We start from the raw sequence: 25,007 nt of genomic DNA, 5'->3' as shown, positions 1-25,007 counted from the left end.
CTATCCGATCACTTTCGATCGCAGAGACCATCCCACTAGTATCCGTCATGGCGGATTCGCCGCACTGGTTCTGGACCCAATCATTGACGGATTTCACCTCACTCGAGTCCTTATGGATGGCGGCAGCAGCCTGAACCTGTTTTATCAGGACACAGTGCGCAAAATGGGTATAGACCCCTCAAGGATCAAACCCACAAAAACGACCTTTAAGGGCGTCATTCCAGGTGTAGAAGCCCATTGCACAGGCTCAATTACACTGGAAGTGGTCTTCAGATCCCCGGACAACTTCCAAAGCGAAGAGTTAATCTTCGATATAGTCCCGTTCCGCGGTGGTTATCATGCACTGCTCGGGCGAACCGCATTTGCGAGATTTAATGCGGTACCGCATTATGCATACCTCAAGCTCAAGATGCCAGGACCTCGCGGGGTTATTACAGTCAATGGAAACACAGAGCGCTCTCTCCGAACGGAGGAGCACACCGCGACCCTCGTAGTAGAAGCGCAAAGCAACCTCTCAAGGCAATCCACCAGTTCGGCGTTTCAAGACCCAGACACCTTCAAGCGCGCTCGGAGCAATCAGCAACTAGACCGCCTGGCACGATCTGAGCTCGTGTAGCAATGCGGCCCCCACCCCAGTGCCAGCCAAACAGCGAAATTCATGCCACGTGTACATAATTACGCATTAAAAATACCATGGGCATAGGTGGGGAGGGGGGACACACTGCGCACGCCCCAAGACGCGGCTTAAACCACACTAGGGGCTTCTTGTTTGGTTATTTTTCTCTTTTTCAGGACCTTAATCTCTGGAAACCCTGTCCGGCAGCACTATCGCCGAACACATGATGCAGCAACCAAGGAGGCAGAAAGCTACGTCACACCACGGAATTCCCAAGTGGATTACAATAACGAGCAAAATATTTGATTTAATACTGTTCCTTAGCTTGCCCTTGGAAGAGACATAGTCCTACTCTTTGCTTATCGCACCATCTGTATCATTCTGCTTTAACGCACTTTTTTGAATAAACAATGCATGACATTACGACTATTATTGCATTCTTGTTATTTATATATATATATATGTGTGTGTGTGTGTGTGTGTGTGTGTTCAATAATGACGCCTTGCAACCGTACACTTTCGTACGACCAATACACCAGGGGCTTGCGTACCCCACAATATGGTGTGAAAAGTCCAAACACTTTCACAAGTGCGGCACCCCGAACTTATAGCATTATATGCATCAGCTCTGAATCATGTCTTTGGTCAAATGTTGGGTTTGCCCGGCTCCTATGTTTTGGTACCTTACGTTCCGCTCTATCGGCTAAGGTAGCGCTAGGATAACTACTGCGATTGTGCCCCGGTTCTGCTGGGCTTAGCACCTCAGTAGAGAAAGCTAAAACTGACTGTCATGATAAGGCGAGAGACTGGTCGCTGTTCGGCGAGGTTTTCGAGTCCCTAAAGACTTATGCCGCTTAGAGCGAGGGGTCGGCCCTGTCCGGCTTAAAGGCGTGGATCGCGCCCCGAATTCGGCCTTCCGAATACCAGGGGCTTCGCCGAAATTTAAAATTATAGAATTCTATGGCTAAGTGAAAGTGATAAAGCATTATTAGTATGGTTGCCTTGTTCGTTGTGCTGAGCACCTCCCTCGAAGGACCCAAACATGGGAACAAGAGTGCTCAGGTTTATCCCGAACACCCCAGCACTCGTGGCATGGGGGCAGAAGTCGAGGACTAGCCATCTCTGAGATTGGATAAACAGCCAAACAGAAGGTAATATTTTAAATTCACACAAGCGTTGCATAGCGCATATGAAACAAGTTTTCATCATACAGGATCACACGAGCAAGTTTACTCAATTATTACATCCTTGGAACATTCGTCCTCTACAAGACGGGCACCCTTCAGGACACCCTCATAATAAATTTCGGGGGTGCGATGCTCCTTGCCCTGCGGTGGCCCTTCCTTGATCAGCTTCACAGCGTCTAGCTTGGCCCACTGCACCTTCACACGGGCGAAAGCCCGGCGTGCACCTTCGATGCAGACAAACCGCTTGACGACCTCCAGCGTGGACAGGCATCCACAAGCCGCCTCACCAGGCCGAAGTAGCTGTTCGGAAGGGCGTCGCCAGGCCACAGCCGGACTATAAGGCCCTTCATGGCCTGTTCGGCCGCCTTGTGTAGCTCGACCAGCTGCTTTAGCTGGTCGCTCAGAGGCATCGGGTGTTCGGTCTCAGTATACTGAGACCAGAACAGCTGAGCTTCCCTCCTCGGCCTGGTAAAACTGTGCAGCATCCGACATGCTGTGGGGCAAATCTGCGAATGCTCCTGGAGAGCTCCGAATTCGGGTAAGTAATCGGTAATTTACTTTTACATGCTTGCTTTGCATATGGAATGCCTTACCCGCCGCTATTTTCTTCATCGCATCAATCTCCTGGAGGGCCTTTTGGGCTTCGGCCTTGGCACTTTTTGCGCTCTCGAGGGCCGCGGCAAGCTCAGACTCTCGTATCTTCGAGTCAAGCTCCAACGCCTCGTGCTTCGTCACGAGAGCCTGGAGCTCTTGCTGCACCTCGCCCACACAAGCCTCTTGTTCTTCCCGCTCGGTGCGCTCCTTGGCCGCTTTATCTTCGGCCTTGGTTAGCGCTTGCTTCAGGGTTGCCACCTCGGTCGTGGCCCCTGGCAAATATACGATGATCCTGTCATTTTGCAATCACGTCTTCTTTTATATATATACATATCTATAGACAGGGTATTACTTACCCTTGTTCTCCTCGAGCTGCCTCTTGGCAAGGCTGAGCTCTTTCTTGGACCCCTCGAGGTCCTGCTTCAGTACGGTGACCTCCGCAGTCAGTGCGGCGGACGCCAGTAGCGAGGCCTGCATATGCATATTGACATACTTATATTAGACTCCTGCGATATTATTTGATCCTCTGTTCGGCTTTTCTTTGTGAACACCGAACAAAGCATCAGCGGCTACTGTCTATGCAGTAATATTTTTCCTATATTTTAAAACACTTACCTCAAAGCCTGTTAGAAGGCTGGCACAGGCTTCAGTCAATCCGCTCTTCACGGACTGAACCTTCTGGACCACCGCACTCATAATAGTACGATACTCCTCGTCGATGGAAGCGCTGCGAAGCGCTTCCAGCAGATTGTCCAGCGCCTCTGGATGGACAGAGGTCACTGGCACAGGCGTCTTGCCCCTCTTAGAAGGAGGCCGCCTGCCCGAGCCCGGAACCACTGGAGGTTCCGGCGCGGTGTTCAGCCGAGGGCCGAACTCGGAGCTCTCAGGGGCCTTGTCCCCTCGGCTCCCGGAGTCCGGGAGGCTGCCTTGAGGCGCCTCCGGGACTGTCTCCCCTCGACCCGGTGCCTCGTGAGACAGCACCTCAGCGTCGTCCGCATGATAGGGGGAGGTGGCGGTCGGGACTGGATCGCTATCCATGTCCGACGAGCCCAGGGAGCCGTCCGATGATACATCGATGCGGGCTCGGGGCGGCCTGCATAATCATATTTCGGCATTAGGTGAAGTAGTGCGGCAAAGGAATACTATGACTTACTCTGGTATCCGAATACTTACGACTTCCCCAGGGGCTTGGCCCTGGGCAGCCACTCGTCTTCGGCATCGGCGGCGGTGGTAGAGTAGTCCGGAAGGAGAGTTCTCCCCTTCTTGGACCCTTCGGCCTCCCCAGTTGGGGCGGCCTTCCTTTTCTTGTCTCCCCCGTCTGGAGGGGGAGCATCTTCTTCTGCCTCCTCTTCTTCAGGGAAGGATTGCACCGTAGAATCCTCGGACGGTGAGTCTGACGACGCCTGGCGTCGGGAACTCTTTCGGGTTCCCTTGGCCTTCTTGGTCTTCTCCGGCACCGTATAAGGAGCCGGAGTCAGCATCTTCGCCAGCAGAGCGTCTGCTGGGCCTTCGGGCAAAGGAGCCGGACAATCGATCTGTCTGGTCGTCTCCTGCTAGTCCTGTCAAAGGTACGGGAGTTTAGGTCCCGCATGGAGTCAATCTATAAAAAATAAGTATCCTGTGAAAGGTAAAGCAGCTTACCGCACTGGCTTGGCGCTTCGCGCTGAATCCGCGATCCTCAGTAATGGGAGGGGGGACCTCGGCGCTTTTGAACAGCACCCTCCAGGCATCTTCGTGAGTTGTGTCGAAGAGCCTGTTCAGAGTTCGGTGCTGCACCGGGTCGAACTCCCACAAGTTGAAGTCCCGTTGTTGGCACGGGAGGATCCGGCGGTGGAGCATGACCTGGACTACGTTGACGAGTTTGAGCTTCTTGTTCACCATGTTCTGAATACATGTTTGGAGTCCGATCAGCTCTCCCGAACTACCCCAGGATAGGCCCTTCTCTTTCCAGGAGGTGAGCCGCGTGGGGATGCCAGATCGGAACTCGGGGGCCGCTGCCCATGCAGGGTCACGTGGCTCGGTGATGTAGAACCACCCCGATTGCCACCCCCTTATGGTTTCCACAAAGGAGCCCTCGAGCCATGTAACGTTGGGCATCTTGCCCACCATGGCGCCTCCGCACTCCGCCTGGCGGCCGCCCACAACCTTCGGCTTGACATTGAAGGTCTTCAGCCATAAGCCGAGGTGGGGCTTGATGCGGAGGAAGGCCTCGCACACGACGATAAACTCCGAGATGTTGAGGATGAAGTTCAGGGCCAGATCGTGGAAATCCAGGCCGTAGTAGAACATGAGCCCCCGGACGAATGGGTGGAGAGGGAATCCCAGTCCGCGGAGGAAATGGGTAAGGAACACTACCCTCTCATGGGGCCCGGGGGTGGGGATGAGCTGCCCCTCATCTGGGAGCCGGTGCGCGATGTCATCGAGCAGGTATCCGGCTCTCCTCGGCTTCTTGATGTCTCCCTCCGTGACAGAGGAGACCATCCACCTGCCTCCCGCTCCGGACATGGTTGGGGAAGGTTGAGGTGGGAAGTGCGGACTTGGGCGCTAGAGCTCGAGTGTGCGAAAACGGATGAGCAAAGGAGGAAGAAGGCGTGGATGAAAAGGTGAATCCTTATCCCTTTATATGGGCGGATGAAACTAAGCGTCCCCACTAGCCTGGTAAAACTCGCTTATCCCCCAAGCACCGTAATCGATGGCGCGGTTGGGTTACCCACGCCCGTATTGATGAGAATCCCATGATAAGGGGACACAATCTCTGCTTTGACAAGACGTGTCAAAAAACTGCCTCGCGTTATGTGCGGGGCTAGTTGAAGGAAACAGTTCGAATAATCACTGGGCCATGGCATAATGTCGTGTTGCCAAAAAAAGTCAGAAAATTAGATTTGCAGAAATATTATTCTCTCTACGGTGGTATGTGGAAATTATTTTGCAGGGTCGGACACTATCCTTATATTCAAATTCTTCCGTGATGTATTCAGAGGAGGAACCCGCCTTGCAATGCCGAAGACAATACTGTGTGCCGGACTCATCGTCATTGAAAGCCTGGTTCAGGGGCTACAGAGGGAGTCCTGGATTAGGGGGTCTCCGGATAGCCGGATTATATCCTTTGGCCAGACTGTTGGACTATGAAGATACAAGATTGAAGACTTCGTCTCGTGTCCGGATGGGACTCTACTTGGCGTGGAAGGGAAGCTAGGCAATACGGATATGGATATCTCCTCCTTTGTAACCGACCTTGTGTAACCCTAACCCTCTCCGGTGTCTATATAAACCGGAGGGTTTTAGTCCGTAGGACACAACAACTACAACATACAATCATATCATAGGCTAGCTTTTAGGGTTTAGCCTCTCCGATCTCGTGGTAGATCTACTCTTGTACTGCCCATATCATCAATATTAATCAAGCAGGATGTAGGGTTTTGCCTCCATCAAGAGGGCCTGAACCTGGGTAAAACATTGTGTCCCCTACCTCCTGTTACCATCCGCCTTAAACGCACACTTCGGGACCTCCTACCCGAGATCTGCCGGTTTTGACACCGACAGTAGCCATCAATATCGGAATGATGTCGAATCCCGAGGAGCATAGTCGCATGCCTCTGGGGGTGGACGCCATCGCTTGGGCTCAAGCAGAGGCGGCCTCGTCAGATCCAGCACAACGGGCAAGGTGGTCGGATGGCGGCAAACCCGCCGCCCGGAAACTAAGATCGGTGCGGGATTTGCAGGAATTGGGAGCGGAGTTCACTAATTTCCTATCCCTGGCGCCGCCTCTTCGTTGCGCTGCTGAACACCTTGGTACACCTGAGGGGCTGCAAGGAGGGCGCAAGGGCCACAGATGATAGGGTCAAGGAATTGGAAGGCGGGCACCTGCTCGAGCTCAGTCGGTCACCGTCCATGAGATCCTCTGCTTCGCTCCAAGAGATGGAGATGGTAGAGCTGGTCGTGCGGCTAACCGGGACAACACAGTTCGGAAGGCTCACGCAGATGGCCCACCTGGTAGCGACCTAGGAGAGGAAGGCATCGGGCTACATTATGGACAATTGTGGGAGGAGGATCAACTTGCTGGAAAAGTTAGGAAACACTTTCCCCATTCGCAACTGGCTTGGGTGAGGAGAGAACTCGTTGCTGCGAGGAATTTTACAGTGGCAGATTGTCACCATCTACCTCTAGATCGCAACAACTTGTCTCTGATCCAGATTGCAATTCCTCTCTCCTCTTTGCTGAATCAGTGGAGAGGAGCCACAAAAACCTTAGAAGAAGTGAAGCTGATGGCAGATGTGCAGGGGAAATGGAGGGGAAGGGGGAAAGGAGGAAACCCTAGGAACACCAGATAGGACGGCCAGTCTCATCAAGATCAGAGCAACCCCAATCCCAGTAGCAACGCTAGGCAAGGTAACTGGATCCCCCCTTTGATCCCCAGTTTGTTCCTCCTCAGCAACAGCCTTATGCTTTTGGATTCCAAGGAGCACCCGCCCCACTATGGTCACATGAGCCATATTTCCAACCTCCTGTCCCAAACCAGTGGGGAAATTCCAATGTGTGGGTTCAACCATAACCTGTAGCGAGTTCTGGACAGAATTTTTAGCAACCTCCGCAAGGGCAACAATTTGTGACAGGGCAGGGCCAGCTAAACCAAATGACTCCACCCCATCAGAGCAACTCAAATCTCTCCCTGGGGTGCAAAAGTAGGGAGTTCTAATGCTCAACAGAAGAGAAAGAATGTTGTGAAGCAGAACGAAAACTTTGGCAAAGAAAAGGAGAAAGAGGAACCTCCTATGGAATATGCAGGAGTGGTCTGCTACATATGTGGAGAACCTGGCCATCACAAAGCTCTTTGTCGACAGCCACCCACCTATTTCATCTGCAAGATGGTGACACACAAGGTGGAAGATTGTTCCACTAGAAGGAAACTAGGGAAAACTGCTAATTTCATTGGGAGTGCAACACCTGGGCTTGGATATTTTCATATTTATATCCCTGATGTGAATGAGCAGGATGTAGGACATAAGATGAATGTAGGTATTGTATATATAGAACCATGATAGATTAAAAAACTAAGCTGGCATCAAACTTCTCCTCCATCTACAAAACCAACTGGCCATGGCGGATTAGGAAACTGGATGAGTGGACCTTCTTGGTTAATTTCCCTCCCCGTATCTCTGTTTCACAAGTAGCTGGCTACCCCATGTTTGGGCTTCCCCATGCTGAAGGAGTAACAATTAAGGTAGAAGAATGGAAAGGTGAACTAGAGCATTATGCAGAACTACAGCAAGTCTGGCTTCAGTTGAGAGGAGTTAACTCTAGTTGGGCGGAATAGGTTGTCCTGGAACAATTTGCTTCTGTATTAGGGACCCTACTTGTTGTAGACTAGCAATTCGACTTCAAGACTTTCTATGAGGTGGTCAAGATAAAAATCAGGTGTAAAGATCACACTGCCATCCCTCCATATGGGATTTTTGGTCTTGGGGAAAAGCTTTACAAGATAAAGATTACAGTTGAGCCCCTGGAAACTGAAGCTAATATGGATGAGGATGACTTACGGGATGATGACCTTGGTCAAAACAAAGGGAATCAGATCTCTGACAAAGACAAGGATTCCACCAGCAAGAGCTCTGATAAAGATCACTCAACTACAACTAGCAAGACTGGATTTGTTGATTTCTCAAACACTTCTTCACATAGCACCAAGCAGAATGTTGTGGCCTACCTGCAAAAAATCCAAGCCCCTACGACACTTCAGCTGTTGGGGAACGTAGTAATTTCAAAAAAATTCCTACGCACACGCAAGATCATGGTGATGCATAACAACGAGAGGGGAGAGTGTTGTCCACGTACCCTCGTAGACCGAAAGCGGAAGCGTTAGCACAACGCGGTTGATGTAGTCGTACGTCTTCACGATCCGACCGATCAAGTACCGAACGCACGGCACCTCCGAGTTCAGCACACGTTCAGCCCGATGATGTCCCTCGAACTCCGATCCAGCCGAGTATTGAGGGAGAGTTTTGTCAGCACGACGGCATGGTGATGATGTTGATGTTCTACCGACGCAGGGCTTCGCCTAAGCACCGCTACAGTATTATCGAGGTGGACTATGGTGGAGGGGGGCACCGCACACGGCTAAAAGATCAAACAGATCAATTGTTGTGTCTTTGGGGTGCCCCCTGCCCCCGTATATAAAGGAGTGGAGGGGGGGGAGGGCTGGCCCTCTCTATGGCGTGCCCTAGGAGGAGTCCTACTCCCACCGGGAGTAGGATTCCCCCCTTCCAAGTAGTAGGAGTAGGAGTCAAGGAAAGGGGAGAGAGAAGAGAAGGAAGGAGGGGGCGCAGCCCCTCCCCCTAGTCCAATTCGGACTAGGCCTTGGGGGCGCCCAACCCTCCTCTCTCTTTCCCCTAAAGCCCAATAAGGCCCATATACTCCCCGGCGAATTCCCGTAACTCTTCGGTACTCCGAAAAATACCCGAATCACTTGGAACCTTTCCGATGTCCGAATATAGTCATCCAATATATCGATCTTCACGTCTCGACCATTTCGAGACTCCTCGTCATGTCCCCGATCTGATCCGGGACTCCAAACTCCTTCGGTACATCAAAACACATAAACTCATAATATAACTGTCATCGAAACGTTAAGCGTGCGGACCCTACGGGTTCGAGAACTATGTAGACATGACCGAGACATGTCTCCAGTCAATAACCAATAGCGGAACCTGGATGCTCATATTGGCTCCCACATATTCTACGAAGATCTTTATCGATCAAACCGCATAACAACATACGTTGTTCCCTTTGTCATCGGTATGTTACTTGCCCGAGATTCGATCGTTGGTATCTCAATACCTAGTTCAATCTCATTACCGGCAAGTCTCTTTACTCGTTCCGTAATACATCATCCCGCAACTAACTCATTAGTTGCAATGCTTGCAAGGCTTAAGTGATGTGCATTACCAAGAGGGCCCAAAGATACCTCTCCGACAATCGGAGTGACAAATCCTAATCTCAAAATACGCCAACCCAACAAGTACCTTCGGAGACACCTGTAGAGCACCTTTATAATCACCCAGTTACGTTGTGACGTTTGGTAGCACACAAAGTGTTCCTCCGGTAAACGAGAGTTGCATAATCTCATAGTCGTAGGAACATGTATAAGTCATGAAGAAAGCAATAGCAACAAACTAAACGATCAAGTGCTAAGCTAATGGAATGGGTCAAGTCAATCACATCATTCTCCTAATGATGTGATCCCGTTAATCAAATGAAAACTCATGTCTATGGCTAGGAAACATAACCATCTTCGATCAACGAGCTAGTCAAGTAGAGGCATACTAGTGACACTCTGTTTGTCTATGTATTCATACATGTATTATGTTTCCGGTTAATACAATTCTAGCATGAATAATAAACATTTATCATGAAATAAGGAAATAAATAGTAACTTTATTATTGCCTCTAGGGCATATTTCCTTCAGCAGCAGGGTGTGAATTTCTTGCAAGAAATGGAGCTTGATGATGAGGAAGAAGGAGACGAGGGAGACTCTTTCACTACTGACCCTAAGATTGGGGATGACAAGGAATAATGATGTGGAGGAAGTGATTTCCAGCCCTATCACTTCAATGGTGAACCCTGTTACCCAGCCTGCGACAGTGGGTGATGATCTCAATAACAAAGGAAAGACTAATTGGGCCCTGTTCAAACTACCAAAAAAGCTCTAGAGTGGAGATAGGAAACGGGACTATGCGGGAAATCGCCATGGATAAGCAAAAGGTGAAGAACCTAGAAGCTGACAAAAATTCCATCAAAGGTACAATTTTGAAGAACCCTTTTGACAACGTAAGCGACATCTTCAGCATCAAAGACTTGGCCAAGTACCATGGTAATGACAATCACGATCTGTGACGGATCTCTCCTGAGGGGGGGAGATGATGCGGAGCATCCCTCATCCATCCACATGGACACTCCATCACCACCATAAGCACCGAGAGGACCAATGACAAGAGCACGTGCACGCGCCATCGAGAACGAGGTCAATTATTTCCTCTTCGAGTTTTGTTCGGATTCACATGAGAATTGGGTTCTACCTCAAAGAGACACGTTATGCATTCTTAGGTACTTCGGAGATCATCACGAGGAAGCACAGAGGAATCACCAAGTTCACCCGGAGACCCAAGTGAAAGTGCAACTATCCCTGGGTGGTTTTGGTAATTCCTAACAACATATAGTTCATTGAGCTAATGCTATTTCAAGATAAACATTTCAGGAAAGCTCAATGATTTGCATGGCATGGATGAGAAAAGTGGACCCCTCAAAATGCTAAGGACAAAGAATTGGCTCAAGCTGAAAGCTCAGGACTCTACATATTTTCATTTTAAGTGATCCAAGATCACATTGAGTCCATAGGAAAAGCCAATACTATTAAGAAGGGATGAGGTGTTCATTGAGCTAATGCTATTTCAAGATAAACATTGCAGGAAAACTCAATGATTGGCATGGCATGGATGAGAAAAGTGGACCCCTCAAAATGCTAAGGACAAAGAATTGGCTCAAGCTCAAAGCTCGGGACTCTACATATTTTCATTTTAAGTGATCCAAGATCACATTGAGTCCATAGGAAAAGCCAATACTATTAAGAAGGGAGGAGGTGTTGCTTAATGGCTTGCTTGCTCAAAGTGCTTAGTGATATGCTCCAAAACCCTCAACTACTTTCTCACATCCACATATGTCCCAAACCAAAAGTCAAACTCGGCCCCACCGAAATTTTCTATCGGGCGCCACCGAGTTCAGTTGACATAGCCACTGCCAGAAACCCTAGTCTTTTCGGTCTCACCGATAGGGATCTCGGTCTCACCGAGATGGGATTATAATCTCTCGGTTTCCCTTCGTAATGTTTTGGTCAAATTGAGATGAGCGATCGGTCCCACCGAGATTGCAATGTAAACTCCCTGTTTCCCTTTCGTAACACTTCGGTCCAACCGAGATGAGCGAATCGGTCCCACCGAGTTTGCCTGACCAACTCTCTGTTAGTCCATTTCCAAAATCGGTCTCACCGAGTTTGTGTAATGGTCTCACCGAGATTACGTTATGCCCTAACCCTAACAAAATCGGTCCCACCGAGTTGACATGTCGGCCCCACCGAAAATCCTAACGTTCACATTTAGAACTAAATCGGTCTGACTGAGTTTCATGATTCGGTCCCACCGAGTTTGGTGATTTGTGTGTAACGGTTAGATTTGTGTGTAGCCCCTCCATTACCTCTGGAAAATAACATTGGGGTGCTGGATGGGGAAATGCCAACTGGGGGGACAATGAGGATGAGCTTCAGTAGCCGCCACAGCCTGAGGTGCATGACCAGGTCTCTATTGTGATTGATCAGCCTGAGGGTTCGGGGTCTGTTGAACAACATGTTGAGGTTCAGTTTGAGGAGCAACTTCAGATTCAGCATGACCACCAGTTATAGGACAATGTGCAGCCGGCCGTTTTGGAAAACCCTCTGGCAATTGTGCCATATCAACCTCCTGTCATTCAGCAGCATCAGATCTTCATTGGCATGGTAAGGATTGTGGCTGGGCCATCACTTCCTCCAGAGATGATTTGGAAGAGATCGTTTGAAAATCTGTTACCTGAATTTGCTGTCATGGAGGTGCCTAGACCTATCTTCTTTAAGCCATTTGGGACAGTGACATACTCCAAGCGCACGTGGACCATTGCCTTTGATGATTCTCAGAAGATGTCTTCGTTGGTGCCTAGCCTTCCCAGCAGCCTTGCTCTAAGGAAATCTATTGTGGCTAAATGCCCAGTTGCCAGAGCTCTTTTTGGAGGCTCACCGGATGAGACTAATGATAATGCAGTGTCTGAACCTGTCGTGTTTGGAGAGGAATTCACTGAAGATGTTGTGTCTGGCAGCCTGGAGAACTCTGTTTCCTCTTCTGTTGTTTTTTCTTCTGCGCAGGCCAAGGAAAAGAAGTAGACAAGAAGAAGGAAGACCGTGGCTCCTTTAGTGGATACTTATGTACGGAGATGTACAAGAAGCGCGGCAAAACTAGATGGGTTTAAGCCTATGAGTTTTGAACAACTTTCCCTCAAGCCCACTAAAATGCGTCCCCGGTCCAAGCCTATGCATGTCAAGGCTCAGCCCAATACTGAAGACGCTGGCGATAATGGCAAGTCTGAAAATGTCCCTCCATCTACGCCTCTCAACGCGCTGCAAGCAATTGGAGCGGAGCTGGAGATCGACCCCAATCTGCTGTCCAAGGATAAGCTTATGGCTAATCCCAAGGACGACTCCTCCTCCAATGGTGTTTAAATGTTGCAGTTTCAAACTTTATCTAGGTGTAGCGAGCCTGTCAAATTTGCTGTCGTTTATGTCGTGATAAACTTTATGCCGTGTGGTCAGAACTGGATGTCTTATGTTTCCTATGATGTGGGGTGTATGGCATTGTATGTCATGCAGTTTTTGCTACTTTTCTTCTGGTTATCTCATGAATCAAAGATCTTTGCGTAATTGGAAGGTGCTTTGTTGGAATGTTCGTGGTCTCAAGTCTGAAACACGACAGCGTTCTGTTACAGAGAAAATAACTGAAAGTCAGTGTGCGGTTGCTTGTTTGCAAGAAACTAAGTTATCTGATTGTCCTCGTTCATTAATTAAGAGCATTTGCCCTATGGGTTTTGATCAGTTCATTGAATCACCCTCGAGAGGAGCCTCGGGAGGTATTCTGACAGTGTGGCGTTCAAATGATTTTAAGGGTGTCTTAATTGAAGTAAAGCCTTTTGGAATCGTCATCAGTTTCACATCGGTGCATAATAGTGACCAGTGGTTTCTAGTAAATGTTTATGGGCCTTGTCCGGGTATAATGAGGGATGAGTTTGTTAACTAGCTATACAATCTTCAGGTGGAACCCGAGCAAAAATGGTTGTTATTGGGAGATTTTAATTTCATTAGGTCCATGGACAATCGTAATCTTCCTGGTGGGAATGTTAATGACATTTTTATCTTTAATGAGATCATTGGTCACTTAGGACTGCTGGAACTTCCTTTAAAAGGTCGCAGATCCACCTGGTCAAGCATGCAGGATGTTCCACTTCTTGAGCAATTGGACTGGTTTTTTACTTCTGCCAGTTGGATTACTCAGTACCCCATGACACAAGTTGCACCTCTTGCTAGAACTGCGTCTGATCATGTTCCTTGTGTAATATCCATCTGCACCTAAATTCCAAAAGCTCATATCTTTAGATTTGAAAACTATTGGGCGCATCAACCTGGGTTCATGGACTGTGTAAGTGAGGTTTGGAACAAACCTTCACATAAGACTCATATAACTGCAGTAATTATGGACAAACTGAAATCCTTGAGGTTTGCACTCAAAAAATGGCAGAAGGGCCTATCACATATCAAATCATTGATTGAAAAGTGCAATTGGGTAATCCTGTGGCTGGACGACTTGGAGGATTGGAGGCCTCTATCTATACCTGAATATAACTTCAGGAAGATAGTTAAGATGCATCATGAGCACCTCTTACATTTGCAGTTTTTATACTAGAGGAAAAGGTGCACTATCAGGTATATCAAGGTGGGAGAAGAAAATTCAAAATTCTCCAGGCCATGTCAACAGAGAGGTATAGGAGGAATTATATTGCTAGGTTGCAATTGTCTGATGGAATAGTTTCTTCAGATCATGGGGAAATAGCAAAAGAATTTTTGGAAGCTTTCAAGGGCAGAATGGGAACTGTTAGGCCAATTTTGTTGGGCAATGACATTCTCTCACTTATCCCAAAAGTGCAGGGTATTGAGGTGCTCTGGAGCTATAAGAAATTGAAAAGGTCATAAAAGAAATGTCCATAGATAAGGCACCAGGGCCAGATGGTTTTAATGGCCTTTTGAAACAAATGTTGGTCTATCATTTCCAGTGATTTCATTAGGCTGGTGAATGAACTTCATGCAGGCACTGCTCTTTTGGAAAATCTCAATGAAGCTTTCATCACTTTAATCCCAAAAAAGCAAACACCTGAGGGTGTAGGAGATTTTAGGCCAATCTCCTTAACAAGTGTGGGACTGAAATTTCTAACTAAATTGGCAGCTAACAGGTTTCAAGATGAAATCACCAACTGTGTTCATAAGAATCAGTATGGCTTCATTAAATCAAGAACAATTCAAGATTGTATTGCTTGGACTTTTGAGTATATTCATCAATGCAACCATTCAAAGAAGCCAATCATACTGCTCAAGCTGTACTTTGAAAAAGTTTTTGACTCTATTCAGCATGAGGCAATTTTGAAAATTCTTGTGGGAAAAGGTTTTCATAGCAAATGGATCACCTGGGTTCAATAGCTACTATCTTCTGCAACTTCATCTATCCTGTTAAATGGTGTACCTGGAAAACATTTCAAATGCAAATGTGGTGTAAAGCAAGGAGATCCTATCTCTCCTTTGCTTTTTGTGATTGCTGCTGATCTTTTGCATACTATGATCAATGATCTTTTGTGTAAGGGTCTGCTAACCTTGCCATTGCCAACACACGATCCTGATTATCCAGTGGTGCAGTATGCTGATGACACTTTACTATTTGTGAATGCTGACTCGGCTCAGTTGGAGGTCCTCAAAACAGTGTTGAAATCCTTTTCTTTGGCAACTGGACTTCAAATTAACTTCCATAAATCTTCAATGTACCCAATCAATGTGGACTCCTCTGTTGCTACTGCACTTGCCGCTTTGTTTGGTTGCCAGCTAGGTTCAATGCCCTTCACTTATTTGGGACTTCCTGTTGGAACCACTTGGCCCAAAATTGTAGATTTGCTACCTTTGGTGGACTGCATGGAAAGAAGGCTAACTGCTAGCTCTTGGTTCTTACCACAAGGAAGTAGGTTGCAACTGGTAAATTCAGTGATATCTTCACTGCCTATTTTCTTCCTTTCTAGTCTATCTTTGCTACAAGGTATTCTAAAGCAGTTAGAAAGGATTTAGAGATAGTGCCTCTGGAGGAAATATGGTCAAGAGAAGGGGCACTCTTTGGCTGCTTGGCCCCTTGTCTGCAAGCCTAAGATGAAGTGGGGCTTGGAATTTTGAATCTGGGACTATAGAATGATGCACTGCTTCTTAAGTACCTGAATAAATTCTATAATAAAGCAGATGTGCCATGGGTACATTTGGTGTGGGACTCATACTATTTTCAGAGAATTCCTCATGAGACTACTCTATGTGGCTCTTTCTGGTGGAGGGACATTTGCAAGTTAATGGACAAGTTTAGGGTTGTTACCTCTGTCTCTGTTGGAAGAGGAGATTCTCTGCTATTCTGGTCTAATCATTGGGAAATTGATCAGTCTTGCATTTCTCTGCAAGAAAGGTTTCCAAGGCTTTTCTCATTTTGCCTGCAGAAGAACCTCTCTGTCATGGAAGTGGTACAGACAGGAAATTTGCAGCAAATGTTTTCCTTACCATTGTCTGAACTGGCTTTTAGGGAGTTTAATCAATTATCAAGTTTGTTAGATATGAACTCCTTGGACAATGATTGTAATGATAAATGGAATTGGAGGCATGGAAAAAAGGCGGAGTACTCAGCAAAAATGTACTATGATTTTGCCCATCAACCTGTTTCTGCAAATCCTATTCCGAGCTGGGTTTGGAAGAGTTGTTGTACCATGGCAATTAAAATGTTTGCCTGGCTGGTAATGATGGACAGAGTTAACACCAAGGATATGATTCAACGACACCATTGGAAAATTGATGATGGACCTAGTTGTGTCCTATGCCGGACTGGAGTACTTGAGGATAGGAACCATCTGTTCTTCCAATGTAACTTAAGTATGAGAATATGGAACTATCTGCAGGTTTCCTGGTTGGACAGCAATGATATGGTGCAAATTGCCTTACATGCCAGGAGGGAGTTTAATAAGCCTTTCTTCTCCGAGGTGGTATTTCTTACATGGTGGAATATTTGGAAAGTTCGAAATGACATGGCTTTTAGGCAGGTCAAACCAACTTTTAGGCAGTGGAGAAATGGGTTTATCCATGATATTACTCTTCTTTCACACCGTATCAAGACCAGATACAAGGAAGCTCTAATCAAATGGATTGATTTCTTGCCCCCTTGAGGCCCTTCTTATTTGTATTTTATTTCTTTCCTAGTAATAGATTTTAGTGCCTCTCCTTTCTTTTATTAGATTTCTTTAGCCTTTCTTGTATAGTTTTTCTGTTTCTTTGTTCCTCCTCTTGAGGAATCTTGTATTTGTACCTTGTTTTGCTTTGTCCTAATAAAATGTTGTGGGATGTAAGCCCTGCAGTCTTCCAGGTAAAAAACGGTTAGATTTTGTGTGGAGGCTATTTATACCCCTCCACCCACTCTTCATTCGTGGAGAGAGCCATCAGAACATGCCTACACTTCCAATACATATTTTCTGAGAGACAACCACCTACACTTGTGTTGAGGTCAAGATATTCCATTCCTACCACATAAATCTTGATCTCTAGCCCTCCCCAAGTTGCTTTCCACTCAAATCTTCTTTCTACCAAATCCAATCCTATGAGAGAGAGTTGAGTGTTGGGGAGACTATCATTTGAAGCACAAGAGCAAGGAGTTCATCATCAACACACCATTTGTTACTTCTTGGAGGGTGGTGTCTCCTAGATTGGCTAGGTGTCACTTGGGAGCCTCCGACAAGATTGTGGAGTTGAACCAAGGAGTTTGTAAGGGCAAGGAGATCACCTACTTCGTGAAGTTCTACCCTAGTGAGGCAAGTCCTTCGTGGGCGACAGCCATGGTGGGATAGACAAGGTTGCTTCTTCGTGGACCCTTAGTGGGTGGATCCCTCCGTGGACTCGCACAACCGTTACCCTTCGTGGGTTGAAGTCTCCATCAACATGGATGTACGATAGCACCACCTATCGGAACCACGACAAAAATCTCAGCGTCTCCAATTGCATTTGCACACTCCAAACTCCTCCCTTTACCTTCATATGCAATTGTTTTACATTCCGCTGCTATACTCTTAGGATTGCATGTGTAGGTTGATTGCTTGACTTGTGCTATGTTGCTAAAATCTGCCAAGAACTATAATTGGAAAAAGCCTAGATTTTTATTTGGTCAAGTAGTCTAATCACCCCCCTCTGGACATACTTTCGATCCTATAAGTGGTATCAGAGCTTTGGTCTCCATTTGCCTTGATTTCGATAGCTTTTGGTGGTCATAGCCTTGGTTTCACAACCTAGGAGAGTATGGCGTCTAGCGAGGGAAATTACCACCGTATAGGTCCTTACTTTGATGGTACAAATTTTGCTAGTTGGAAGCATAAGATGAAAATGCATATTCTTGGACATAACCCCACCGTTTGGGCTATTGTGTGTATTGGCTTGCAAAGTTAATTCTTTGATGGGAGAGAACCAAACCGTGAAGCTACCGTGGAAGAGTTGAAGATGCTACAATACAATGCTCAAGCTTGTGATATTCTCTTCAACAGATTGTGCCCCGAAGAATTCAATAAAATCAGCCGTCTTGAGAATGCAAAGAAAACTTGGGATACTTTGATTGATATGCACGAAGGTACCGACTCCGTCAAGGAATCCAAATTGGATGTGATTCAAAGTCAACTTGACAAGTTCAAAATGAAGGATGGTGAAGGTGTCGCTGAAATGTATTCTAGGCTTGCTCTCATCACAAATGAGATTGTCGGCTTAGGAAGTGAAGAGATGACCGGCAAATTCATCATCAAGAAGATCCTAAGAGCCTTGGATGGAAAATATGATACCGTGTGCAAATTGATCCAAATGATGCCCAATTACAAAGATCTCAAGCCAACGGAAGTCATTGGAAGAATTGTTGCTCATGAGATGTCACTCAAGGATAAGAAGAGCTTCACAACAAGTCAAGTGGTGCTTACAAAGCCTCATGTGATGCTCCCACATCATCAAGCGAGAAACAAACCTTCAATGAAGAATTGAGCCGAATGGTAAAGAACTTCAACAAGTTCTACAAGAGTAGAAGCAAAGAAAGAAGTTCCAAGTCAAGGTCCTCCAATGACAAGAGATCTTCTAGTCGTGAGCGTAATTGCTACAATTTTGGAAGACCTGGACACTACTCCAATGAGTGTACGGCTCCCTACAAAAGAAGAGAAGATTCTCCCAAAAGAAGAAGTAGAAGAGAAGAATCACCACCAAGAGAAAGGAGTAGAGATAATCGTTATGAACGAAAACCCTCTCGGAGAAGCAAGGATTCGGCAAGGAAAGAAAAGTCATCAAGGAGCTACACAAAAAGAAGACATCAAGCTCATGTTGGTGAATGGGTATCCGGCTCCGACTCCGACAATCACTCCGAAAGAAGTTATCACTCCGACTCCGAATATACTCAAGATGAAGGTGTTGCCGGTCTAGCACTTGTGTAAACCAACTCCTACGACATATTTGACTCACCAAATGAAGGAATTGGAAGGTGCTTCAGGCCAAAGGTCCAAATGTAACACATCCCAAGTATGTTGATTTCAATAGTGATGAAGATGATTTGCTAGGTGATGATGATTTACTTGTTGACAACTCTAGTGATGAAAACTATGATGAAACATCAATTAATCATGCTAATCAAGATAAAACGAATGATGATAAGAAGGAGATTGAGAGTCTAACTAAAGAACTAAACACTCTTAAGTTAACTCATGAAACTACCTTGGAAAATCATCGAGAACTTTTAAAGACTCATGATAAGCTATGCTTTGAAAAGCTCAACCTTGAGCAAGAGCATGAGTTTTTAAAGGCAATCAATGATGATCTTCGCAAGAAAAGTTCTTCTTACATTGCCAAGCATTTACTCTTATCTACTTACGTGCCACAAGTTAAATCTAGCAACAAGAGCAAGACAGATTCTTCATCTAGTAGTAACAACAATCATGCTAAATCCAATATTGTTGCTTCTATTAGTTCTATTGATTCCACTAATGATTCTCTTAGCCAAGTTACACTTGAGAAAGAAAATAGCTTATTGAAGGGAATTATAGAGAAATGTGTTTACAAGAGCCTTGCCGGGAGTAAGCAATTTGAGGAAATTGTACGCAAGCAAGGAAGACACCGGAAGAATCAAGGTGTTGGTTTTGAACGAAAGTTCAATGCCAATGGAGTTGAGTGGGAAGAAGATCAATACCCCAAGACGAAGTTTGTTCCTCAACAAGCGAAGTATGATCGTACGTCTTCCAAAGGGACACAAGCTCAAGATGATCTTCCACCACAAGACCACAAGCAAAAAGGCAAGGACAAGCTTCAAGAGGAGATTGACGCATTTGAAGAAGCACCCATGGCCTTGGTCAAGTGGGTTCCCAAGACCACATCAAGTTCTACTTCATCAAGTACAACTACAACTCCAAGGGTTCCCATCAAGATGGTGTGGATCCAGAACAAGAAGAACTAGAGAGTTCTTGAGGGTGACTCCGCCAACATACTTCACTCTTATCATTTTGGCGAGGACAAGTGCAAACAACTTTCATATCTTGCACTAGTTCAAGGAGTCACAAACCCTCTTGTTGGTAAGACAAGGGACAAGGTAACCTAACGCTTTCATGGACATCATCTTGTGTATGCATCACTCTATGTCTATGGATATCCTTGTTTGCTCCTTGTGGGACTAACCCGTGTAGGTATTGAAAGTGCAACTCACTCCAAAGGATTGCTCCAAATGATCTACATCAACATTGAGTATCTACATCTTCAACACCTACATGAAGTCATCATCGACAAAACCCAAAGTTAGTTCATCCCTCTTAGGGGGATATCACATCTAGGGGGAGCTTTACTCTAACCAATTGAGCCAAAGCAACTCTAATGGTGTGAACACAACAATGCTTTATGTAAAAGTGGTAACCCCACTTGTGCTCAAACGATGAGTATGACCTATGATCAGATGTTCTCATTTGACTCCTAAGTCAATATACTCATATATAGATGACCTAGTCATCGCCAAATTGCTTGATAGATGCTAGAGTGTTTGTGCATGCTTTGTCACATATTTCATTTGTCATTTTATTGTGTGAGCATGTTGGTTGCATATTTTACTCATTCGAGGACATCCATTTGTTGCTTTGATTGTTTGGCCTTTTTTCTCTTTTGCCAAATGGATGGACAAGAATGCCTAAGAACTCCCTCTAGCTATCTATGATTTTCTCGTCTCAAACTCTATTCATGCTACATCACAAAGTTTGAACAAGTCAGATTCGAACCACTCTGTGTGAGGAGCACTCGGAGTTCCCGATTTGTCATAGACTTAAACTTCCAAAACCTCTTTGTGTATCTCGGTCTGACTGATTCATCCTTTTCGGTCCTACCGAGTCACTAAGTTGATCTAGGGTTTTCAATCTCGGTGCAACCGATTAGAACCTTTCGGTCACACCGAGTTGCAGTAACTGCTTGCAGTTTTGCATCTCGGTGCCACCGAGTCGTTCCACTCGGTCACACCGACAGGGTCAGGTTATATATACCGATGGGCCAAAATTTGGAAATTTTTCCGAACCACCTCGCCCGCGCATAACCTACTCTGCTTCCTCGGGTCTCCGGATCGTCCTCTCGTCGCCAGCAACCTCCCGCCGCTAGTCTCCGCTGCCATCAACGGAAATCTTCACCGCCATTGTCGTCGTAGCAAGTTCGTCGCCGAACTAGGGTACGAACTTGATCTTTGTGCTAATCCATAAATCTGATTCTTAGCACATTGCTTTGCCATGATCTTTTCCACGATTGAGATCATCTTGTCCAGCGAAAACATCCCATAGATTAGTTTTGATTTGAAAATTTAGGGTTAGGTTTCCGCCGAATTCATCTCGGACCGACCGAGTTGTAGAAATCGGTCTCACCGATTTTGGCGTAGGCCAGAGCACACGCGTTTTCGGTCTGATCGAAAATGGCAAATCGGTGTGACCAAGTTCAATTCTTTGTGAAACCCTAGCAATCTCGGTGCCACTAAACTGTGACTCGGTCTGACCGAGTTCACTAGTTTAGGTTCCAAAAACTGCTTCGGTATCACCGAGTTTACAAATCGGTAGATCTGAAATGCTTTCTATGAAGAACTAAAACTAAGTTTTTAAGTCATCCTTTTTGCAAAACTCCTGTACTTTGTGATGCTCATCTACTCTACCTCATCTATAATCTATTCACAGGGTCTGCTGACAGTTTGCCTGCATGATGTCTGACCAAATTGATAGGCAGAACAAGTCTGAGGAGCAGGTTCAACTGAGTGAGGGCACTAGTCCCTCCAGTTCATCTGATGATGGCAGTAGGAGCACACCAAGTAACTTGCCAAAGGCAGCCACCAGAACAAGAAAGAAGAAGACCTCAGATTCAGAGGATGAGGATTATGTGGTTGTTGAGGAAGAAGTCAGCTCCAAGAAAAAGGTGCTGAAAAAGGAGTATGGCTCAGCTGCTATAGTCAAGCCAGGGATGCATAAGAAGGCACCAGCAAAGAGAGTCCCCATGTCTAAGGCCAGAGCATCCACTGTTGAAACCTCCAAGCCATCTGAAGAGGCAGTTGGAGAAGGCAAGAAACGAAGGAGAGGGTCAAGAAGACCACTACCAGAGTGCTTGGCAGATCATCAATTATGAGAGATGATGATGAAGAGGAAGAGGATGCTGCACCAGCACCCAAAGCTCAAAAGCTCATGGGAGATGAAATCAGATCAGGGGCTGCTCCATCTAAGCCCAAAGCTGCTCCCAAGGCAGCTGCTCCATCTCAGAAGCCCAAGAGAAGCACTAGAGACATTTCTGCTGAGGAAAAGAACAAGGCCCGAGTGCTTGAAGCTGCCGAAGAAGATGAAACTCAAGTGCTAAGGAAGCTGAAACCCAAGGTCCCTGACCACAATGATGCACATCCAGTTACAGAAAACATGAAAATCAGGAAGGATGTAGGATTGAGACTATGGAGAGAGTCTGATCCATATGCTATCAGGAGAAGAACTGTTGTGGACTACAGGTTTCACAGTAAGGAACGGCAGGACTTCTATGAGACAGTGTTGCTTGACAAGAAGCCCATTGTGTGTGATATGAGATGGGTAGACTGGGAGTACATCCAAAAAAATGAAGATCACTATCCTGGAGTGTATGACAGTTTTAAGGCATGTGGAGTTGATGAATTCGTTGCACAAAAGCTCACCAAGTGGAATGAAGAGCTGATCATGTAGTTCTACTCCACTGCCCATTTCTATCCAGATGGGAAGATCGTTTGGATGTCTAAGGGTACAAGGTACCAGTCGTCTGTTGATGAATGGGCCCAGTTGATCAATGCCCCAAAAGAAAGTGAGGATGACTTGGATGTTTATGCAGAGAAGATGAAAGACCACAACACTATGGCCAACATGTACAAGGAGATCCCAGATGCTGCTTTGGATACACACAAGTTTGGATCTGTCCACTACTTGTTGTCTGGTCTGCCTACCATAAACTGGATTCTGAGGCACACACTGCTACCCAAGTTAGGTGATCACAAGATGATCAGAGGACATGCTATAAACTTGCTGCACATGTTTGATGTCCCACAGAAGTTCAAGGTCATGAGTTTGATTGTTGAGACAATCAAGAGTACTGCTGGTGACCAGAAGAGAAGTTGTGGGTATGCCCCACAAATTCAGGAGCTCATCAACTCAAAGATGGGCACAGGCACATATCTTTTGGACAAGGAACACCTACCCATCTATCCTGAATTTGAAGATAATACAGTAGTGATGGATGAAAATGAACCATCTTCAGCTCAAGCACATGAGAAGAAAGAGAAGGCAAGGGCAGAGAAAGCTGCAAACATGCCAACTGTTGAAGAGGCATCTCAAGTGTTCTTGAAATCCAAACAAGATCAACTTGGATATCTGATCCAATCCACCTTGAGGATTGAGAAGGGCTTGGCCACCCTGACGAAGAACTAGGAGAGTTTGGAGAGGATTGTTGACCAGAAGTTCTATGATCTGGATGTCAAGGTAACTGAGATCCAAACTGCAGTTGAGAAGCTACAGGAGGAAGCAGAGGAGAAGAAGGGCAAGTCCACTACTGATGCTCTCAAGAGAGTGCCACGAGGTCCAAGGTCTGCTGCAGTGCCCGTGACAGATACTAGATCTTCAGTGTCAGCACCAGCAGCCACAGCTCCAGTGCCACCTCCAGCACCCACTCCATCAGCTCCAACTACTTCATCGGAAGCCTTCGTCCTTGGAGTTCTCTCTACACCACCTCCCGAAGATCAAGCCCGGGAGTCGTCTAGCACTATGCATTTTTGAACTTTTTGGTAACTTGTTGCCAAAGGGGGAGAAAAATGTATAGATCATAGGCTTCGAGAGAGAGTGTTGTTCTTTTTTATCTCTCTTGCTATTTTGGTTGAACTTCTTTATTAAGTGCTTGTGTGAGATATTTTATGTCCTTGTGAGATACTTGTTGATCATTGATACGTCTCCGTCGTATCTACTTTTCCAAACACTTGTGCCCTTGTTTTGGACCCTAACTTGTATGATTTGAACGGAACTAACCCGGACTGACGTTGTTTTCAGCAGAATTGCCATGATGTTGTTTTACGTGCAGAAAACAGAAGTTCTCGGAATGACCTGAAACTCCACGGAATATCTTACAATAAATAATAAAAAATCCTCGCCAAAGATGAAGACCAGGGGGCACCCTTCTCACGAGGGTGGGGGCGCCCCCCCCCTAGGGCGCGCCCCCTACCTCATGGGCCCCCTGGAGACCCCCCGACTCCAACTCCAACTCTATATAACTGCTTCCAGGGAGAAAAAACAGGAGAGAAGAAATCATCGCATTTTACAATATGGAGCCGCCGACAAGCCCTAAAACCTCTCGGAAGGGCTGATCTGGAGTCCGTTCGGGGCTCCGGAGAGGGGGATTCGTCGGCGTCGTCATCATCAACCATCCTCCATCACCAATTTCATGATGCTCACTGCCGTGCGTGAGTAATTCCATCATAGGCTTGCTGGACGGTGATGGGTTGGATGAGATTCACCATGTAATCAAGTTAGTTTTGTTAGGGTTTGATCCCTAGTATCCACTATGTTCTGAGATTGATGTTGCTATGACTTTGCTATGCTTAATGCTTGTCATAGGGCCCGAGTGCCATGATTTCAGATCTGAACCTATTATGTTTTCATCAATATATGAGAGTTCTAGATCCTATCTTGCAAGTCTATAGTCACCTATTATGTGTTATGATCCGTTAACCCCGAAGTGACAATAATCAGGATACTTACCGGTGATGACCGTAGTTTGAGGACTTCATGTATTCACTATGTGCTAATGCTTTGTTCCGGTTCTCTATTAAATGGAGGCCTTAATATCCCTTAGTTTCCATTAGGAATCCACTGCCACGGGAGGGTAGGACAAAAAATGTCATGCAAGTTCTTTTCCAGAAGCACGTATGACTATATTCGGAATACATGCCTACATTACATTGACGAATTGGAGCTAGTTCTGTGTCACCCTATGTTATGACTGTTACATGATGAACCACATCCGGCATAATTATCCATCATTGATCCGATGCCTACGAGTTTCCATATACTGGTTTACGCTTATTTACTTTCCCGTTGCTATTGTTACAATCACTACAAAACACCAAAAACATTACTTTGCTTTCATTACTCTTTTGTTACCGTTACCATCACAATCATATTACTTTGC

At 46.2% G+C, this 25,007-nt stretch overlaps 1 pseudogene; it reads left to right on the top strand.

Moving 5' to 3' along the window:
- The first annotated feature begins 10,126 nt into the window (after window positions 1–10,126).
- On the top strand, window positions 10,127–12,692 carry LOC147960006 (uncharacterized; annotated as a pseudogene).
- Window positions 12,693–25,007: the final 12,315 nt, after the last annotated feature.

The sequence above is a fragment of the Triticum urartu genome, chromosome 7A, assembly GCF_056163025.1.
Source record: "Triticum urartu cultivar PI428250 chromosome 7A, HENAU_Tu73, whole genome shotgun sequence".
In the NCBI taxonomy this organism is placed as follows: Eukaryota; Viridiplantae; Streptophyta; class Magnoliopsida; order Poales; family Poaceae; genus Triticum; species Triticum urartu.
Note: the sequence above shows the minus strand (reverse complement) of the source record. Positions and strands in the feature narration are given on the sequence as shown.